General features: G+C 40.7%; 1 protein-coding gene across 1 annotated transcript in view; it reads right to left on the minus strand.

Moving 5' to 3' along the window:
• LOC137313851 (CXXC-type zinc finger protein 1-like) overlaps positions 1 to 7087 on the minus strand; it is a 31488-nt gene extending 24401 nt beyond the window's left edge. Inside the window, exon 1 of the mRNA XM_067979599.1 lies at positions 6978 to 7087. The gene's annotated coding sequence lies outside the window, so the exon portion shown is untranslated. The remainder of the gene's footprint in view (positions 1 to 6977) is intronic.
• Positions 7088 to 7847: the final 760 nt, after the last annotated feature.

Below are 7847 nucleotides of genomic sequence, written 5' to 3' on the forward strand. Positions count from 1 at the left end.
CTATACATATATCTCTCCGTACACCCGCAGATACATATATACAATATATCTCTCCGTACACCCGCAGATACATATAGACTATATATATATATCTCCGTAACACCCGCAGGTACATATAGACTATATATATATATCTCCGTACACCCGCAGGTACATATAGACTATATATATATATATATATATATATATATATATATCTCCGTACACCCGCAGGTACATATAGACTATATATATATATATCTCCGTACACCCGCAGATACATATAGACTATACATATATCTCTCCGTACACCCGCAGGTACATATATACTATATATCTCTCCGTACACCCGCAGATACATATAGACTATATATATATCTCCGTACACCCGCAGATACATAGAGACTATATATATATATCTCCGTACACCCGCAGATACATATGGACTATATATATATATATCTCCGTACACCCGCAGGTACATATAGACTATATATATATATCTCCGTACACCCGCAGGTACATATAGACTATATATATATATATATATATCTCCGTGCACCCGCAGGTACATATAGACTATATATATATCTATCTCCGTACACCCGCAGATACATATAGACTATATATATATATCTCCGTACACCCGCAGGTACATATAGACTATATATATATCTATCTCCGTATACCCGCAGATACATATAGACTATATATATATATATATATATCTCCGTACACCCGCAGGTACATATAGACTATATATATATATGTCCGTACACCCGCAGGTACATATAGACTATATATATATATATATATCTCCGTACACCCGCAGATACATATAGACTATATTTATATATATCTCCGTACACCCGCAGACACATATAGACTATATATATATATATCTCCGTACACCCGCAGACACATATAGACTATATATATATATATCTCCGTACACCCGCAGATACATACAGACTATATATATATCTCTCCGTACACCCGCAGATACATATAGACTATATATATATATATCTCCGTACACCCGCAGATACATATATACTATATATCTCTCCGTACACCCGCAGATACATATAGACTATATATATATATATCTCTCCGTACACCCGCAGATACATATAGACTATATATATATATCTCCGTACACCCGCAGGTACATATAGACTATATATATATATCTCCGTACACCCGCAGGTACATATAGACTATATATATATATATATATATATATCTCCGTACACCCGCAGGTACATATAGACTATATATATATATATCTCCGTACACCCGCAGATACATATAGACTATACATATATCTCTCCGTACACCCGCAGATACATATATACAATATATCTCTCCGTACACCCGCAGATACATATAGACTATATATATATATCTCCGTACACCCGCAGGTACATATAGACTATATATATATATCTCCGTACACCCGCAGGTACATATAGACTATATATATATATATCTCCGTACACCCGCAGATACATATAGACTATACATATATCTCTCCGTACACCCGCAGGTACATATATACTATATATCTCTCCGTACACCCGCAGATACATATAGACTATATATATATATCTCCGTACACCCGCAGATACATAGAGACTATATATATATATCTCCGTACACCCGCAGATACATATGGACTATATATATATATATCTCCGTACACCCGCAGGTACATATAGACTATATATATATCTCTCCGTACACCCGCAGGTACATATAGACTATATATATATATATCTCCGTACACCCGCAGATACATATATACTATATATCTCTCCGTACACCCGCAGATACATATAGACTATATATATATATATCTCTCCGTACACCCGCAGATACATATAGACTATATATATATATCTCCGTACACCCGCAGGTACATATAGACTATATATATATATCTCCGTACACCCGCAGGTACATATAGACTATATATATATATCTCCGTACACCCGCAGGTACATATAGACTATATATATATATATATATATATATATATATCTCCGTACACCCGCAGGTACATATAGACTATATATATATATATCTCCGTACACCCGCAGATACATATAGACTATACATATATCTCTCCGTACACCCGCAGGTACATATATACTATATATCTCTCCGTACACCCGCAGATACATATAGACTATATATATATCTCCGTACACCCGCAGATACATAGAGACTATATATATATATCTCCGTACACCCGCAGATACATATGGACTATATATATATATATCTCCGTACACCCGCAGGTACATATAGACTATATATATATATCTCCGTACACCCGCAGGTACATATAGACTATATATATATATATATATCTCCGTGCACCCGCAGGTACATATAGACTATATATATATCTATCTCCGTACACCCGCAGATACATATAGACTATATATATATATCTCCGTACACCCGCAGGTACATATAGACTATATATATATCTATCTCCGTATACCCGCAGATACATATAGACTATATATATATATATATATATCTCCGTACACCCGCAGGTACATATAGACTATATATATATATGTCCGTACACCCGCAGGTACATATAGACTATATATATATATATATATCTCCGTACACCCGCAGATACATATAGACTATATTTATATATATCTCCGTACACCCGCAGACACATATAGACTATATATATATATATCTCCGTACACCCGCAGACACATATAGACTATATATATATATATCTCCGTACACCCGCAGATACATACAGACTATATATATATCTCTCCGTACACCCGCAGATACATATAGACTATATATATATATATCTCCGTACACCCGCAGATACATATATACTATATATCTCTCCGTACACCCGCAGATACATATAGACTATATATATATATATCTCTCCGTACACCCGCAGATACATATAGACTATATATATATATCTCCGTACACCCGCAGGTACATATAGACTATATATATATATCTCCGTACACCCGCAGGTACATATAGACTATATATATATATATATATATATATATATATCTCCGTACACCCGCAGGTACATATAGACTATATATATATATATCTCCGTACACCCGCAGATACATATAGACTATACATATATCTCTCCGTACACCCGCAGATACATATATACAATATATCTCTCCGTACACCCGCAGATACATATAGACTATATATATATATCTCCGTACACCCGCAGGTACATATAGACTATATATATATATCTCCGTACACCCGCAGGTACATATAGACTATATATATATATATCTCCGTACACCCGCAGATACATATAGACTATACATATATCTCTCCGTACACCCGCAGGTACATATATACTATATATCTCTCCGTACACCCGCAGATACATATAGACTATATATATATATCTCCGTACACCCGCAGATACATAGAGACTATATATATATATCTCCGTACACCCGCAGATACATATGGACTATATATATATATATCTCCGTACACCCGCAGGTACATATAGACTATATATATATCTCTCCGTACACCCGCAGGTACATATAGACTATATATATATATATCTCTCCGTGCACCCGCAGGTACATATAGACTATATATATATCTATCTCCGTACACCCGCAGATACATATAGACTATATATATATATATCTCCGTACACCCGCAGGTACATATAGACTATATATATATCTATCTCCGTATACCCGCAGATACATATAGACTATATATATATATATATCTCCGTACACCCGCAGGTACATATAGACTATATATATATATATATATATATATATACCTCCGTACACCCGCAGATACATATAGACTATATATATATATATATATCTCCGTACACCCGCAGATACATATAGACTATATATATATATATCTCCGTACACCCGCATATACATATAGACTATATATATATATATCTCCGTACACCCGCAGGTACATATCGACTATATATATATATATCTCCGTACACCCACAGATACATATGGACTATATATATATATATATCTCCGTACACCCGCAGGTACATATAGACTATATATATATATATATCTCCGTACACCCGCAGGTACATATAGACTATATATATATATATATCTCCGTACACCCGCAGATACATATAGACTATATATGTATATCTCCGTACACCCGCAGATACATATAGACTATATATATATATATCTCTCCGTACACCCGCAGATACATATAGACTATATATATATATCTCCGTACACCCGCAGGTACATATAGACTATATATATATATATCTCTCCGTGCACCCGCAGGTACATATAGACTATATATATATCTATCTCCGTACACCCGCAGATACATATAGACTATATATATATATATCTCCGTACACCCGCAGGTACATATAGACTATATATATATCTATCTCCGTATACCCGCAGATACATATAGACTATATATATATATATATCTCCGTACACCCGCAGGTACATATAGACTATATATATATATATATATATATATATATATACCTCCGTACACCCGCAGATACATATAGACTATATATATATATATATATCTCCGTACACCCGCAGATACATATAGACTATATATATATATATCTCCGTACACCCGCATATACATATAGACTATATATATATATATCTCCGTACACCCGCAGGTACATATCGACTATATATATATATATCTCCGTACACCCACAGATACATATGGACTATATATATATATATATCTCCGTACACCCGCAGGTACATATAGACTATATATATATATATCTCCGTACACCCGCAGGTACATATAGACTATATATATATATATATCTCCGTACACCCGCAGATACATATAGACTATATATGTATATCTCCGTACACCCGCAGATACATATAGACTATATATATATATATCTCTCCGTACACCCGCAGATACATATAGACTATATATATATATATCTCCGTACACCCGCAGGTACATATAGACTATATGTACATATATATCTCCGTACACCCACAGGTACATATAGACTATATATATATCTCTCCCTATACCCGCAGATACATATAGACTATATATATATATATATCTCCGTACACCCGCAGGTACATATAGACTATAGAGATATATCTCTCTCCGTGCACCCGCAGGTACATATAGACTATATACACCCGCAGATACATATAGACTATATATATATATCTCCGTACACCCGCAGATACATATAGACTATATACATATATATATATATCTCCGTACACCCGCAGATACATATAGACTATATATATATATCTCCGTACACCCGCAGGTACATATAGACTATATATATATATCTCCGTACACCCGCAGATACATATAGACTATATTTATATATATCTCCGTACACCCGCAGACACATATAGACTATATATATATATATCTCCGTACACCCGCAGATACATACAGACTATATATATATCTCTCCGTACACCCGCAGATACATATAGACTATATATATATATATCTCCGTACACCCGCAGATACATATATACTATATATCTCTCCGTACACCCGCAGATACATATAGACTATATATATATATCTCCGTACACCCGCAGATACATATAGACTATATATATACATCTCCGTATACCCGCAGATACATATAGACTACATATATATATCTCCGTACACCCGCAGATACATATAGACTATATATATATCTCCGTACACCCGCAGATACATATAGACTATATATATATATATATCTCTCCGTACACCCGCAGATACATATAGACTATATATATATATCTCCGTACACCCGCAGATACATATAGACTATAGATATATCTCCGTATACCCGCAGATACATATATACTATATATATATAGATATATAGATATATCTCCGTATACCCGCAGATATATATAATATATGCAGATAAAGTAATTCATCGGCTACAAAGTGCTTTGGGCCAGATGGACATTTCGGGACGTCCCAAAGCGCTTTGCAGCCAATGAATTAGTTTTATGTGTGGTCACGGTTGTAATGTAGGAGACAACAGATATATGTACACACACATGCGTGTGCTGATATATATGTGTATACATGCGGAGATATACTTGTGTAGATGTGGCGAACGTCAGGTACAGCTCTGTGTGTCTATCTATATATATCAATCTATCTATAGATACACACACATTGTATATTCACTCTACACTATATGAACACACAGTGGGGGGGGGGGAGACACTGCCTGGGCCCGAGTGACTCCCGGGCTCTCTCACAAAGGCAGCCCCTCCACCACCAACCTCAGTCACTCATCAGCCGTCCCCAGTCCCCCTCCTCCTCCCCCCAGTCTCCCCTTCCACTCGGTCTCCCCCTCCTCCTCCACTCGGTCTCCCCTTCCTCCTCCCCCCAGTCTCCCCTTCCCCTCGGTCTCCCCCTCCTCCTCCACTCGGTCTCCCCCTCCACCTCCTCCCCCACCCCTCAGTCTCCCCCTCCCCAATCTCCTCCTCCCCTCAGTCTCCCCCTCCCCAGTCTCCCCCCCCCCTCACCCCTCAGTCTCCTCCTCCCCTCAGTCTCCCCCTCCCCTCAGTCTCCCCCTCCCCAGTCTCCCCCTCCCCAGTCTCCCCCTCCACCTCCTCCCCCACCCCTCAGTCTCCTCCTCCTCCCCCACCCCTCAGTCTCCTCCTCCTCCCCAATCTCCTCCCCCCCTCAGTTTCCCCCTCCACCTCCTCCCCCACCCCTCAGTCTCCTCCTCCTCCCCAATCTCCTCCTCCCCTCAGTCTCCCCCTCCCCAGTCTCCCCCTCACTCACCCCTCAGTCTCCTCCCCCCCTCAGTCTCCCCCTCCCCAGTCTCCTCCTCCTCCCCCACCCTTCAGTCTCCTCCTCCTCCCCCACCCTTCAGTCTCCTCCTCCTCCCCAATCTCCTCCTCCCCCTCCCCTCCGTCACTCACCGCCTCCCCTCAGACACTCACCCCCCTCTCCATGTCTCTCTCCCTCTCTCTCGCCTCCAACTCGATGCCGAGGCTCCGCTCCGATCACCAGGCCTCCCTTAACAACCGCCACTTCCGCTTCCGACCCAGCCAACCGCCGCCCGCCCCGGCGTCCACTTCCGGGTCACCCCGCGACCTCTCTCTCCCTCTCCCTCTCTCCATCGCGCCCTTTATTACCAACAATTGTCACCGATCGCGCTGCAAACCGAAGAGAGAAAAAAAAATCAATCCACCGACTCCGGCACACGACCGAAAACCGCAGGCCTCCCTCCACACACGACGAGAGTCCGCCCGCGGACAAGATGGGTGGAGGTGGCTTGGGTACTGCCTCCGCCCAGGCGCAGCAGCGCCCCCTCTGCTGGGCGAGCGGTACTGCAGGCGATTTGGGCTCTCCCTCTGAGGGTTTGGCTCCCACTGCAATCCCCAAACTAATCCCACTGCCCCGCTCTCTCCCCATAGCCCTGTATCAATCCCCAAACTAATCCCACTGCCCCGCTCTCTCCCCATAGCCCTGTATCAATCCCCAAACTAATCCCACTGCCCCACTCTCTCCCCATAGCCCTGTATCAATCCCCAAACGAATCCCACTGCCCCACTCTCTCCCCATAGCCCTGTATCAATCCCCAAACTAATCCCACTGCCCCGCTCTCTCCCCATAGCCCTGTATCAATCCCAAACTAATCCCACTGCCCCGCTCTCTCCCCATAGCCCTGTATCAATCCCAAACTAATCCCACTGCCCCGCTCTCTCCCCATAGCCCTGTATCAATCCCCAAACTAATCCCACTGCCCCACTCTCTCCCCATAGCCCTGTATCAATCCCAAACTAATCCCACTGCCCCGCTCTCTCCCC

Source organism: Heptranchias perlo, unplaced genomic scaffold, assembly GCF_035084215.1.
Source record: "Heptranchias perlo isolate sHepPer1 unplaced genomic scaffold, sHepPer1.hap1 HAP1_SCAFFOLD_489, whole genome shotgun sequence".
NCBI classification, from domain to species: domain Eukaryota; kingdom Metazoa; phylum Chordata; class Chondrichthyes; order Hexanchiformes; family Hexanchidae; genus Heptranchias; species Heptranchias perlo.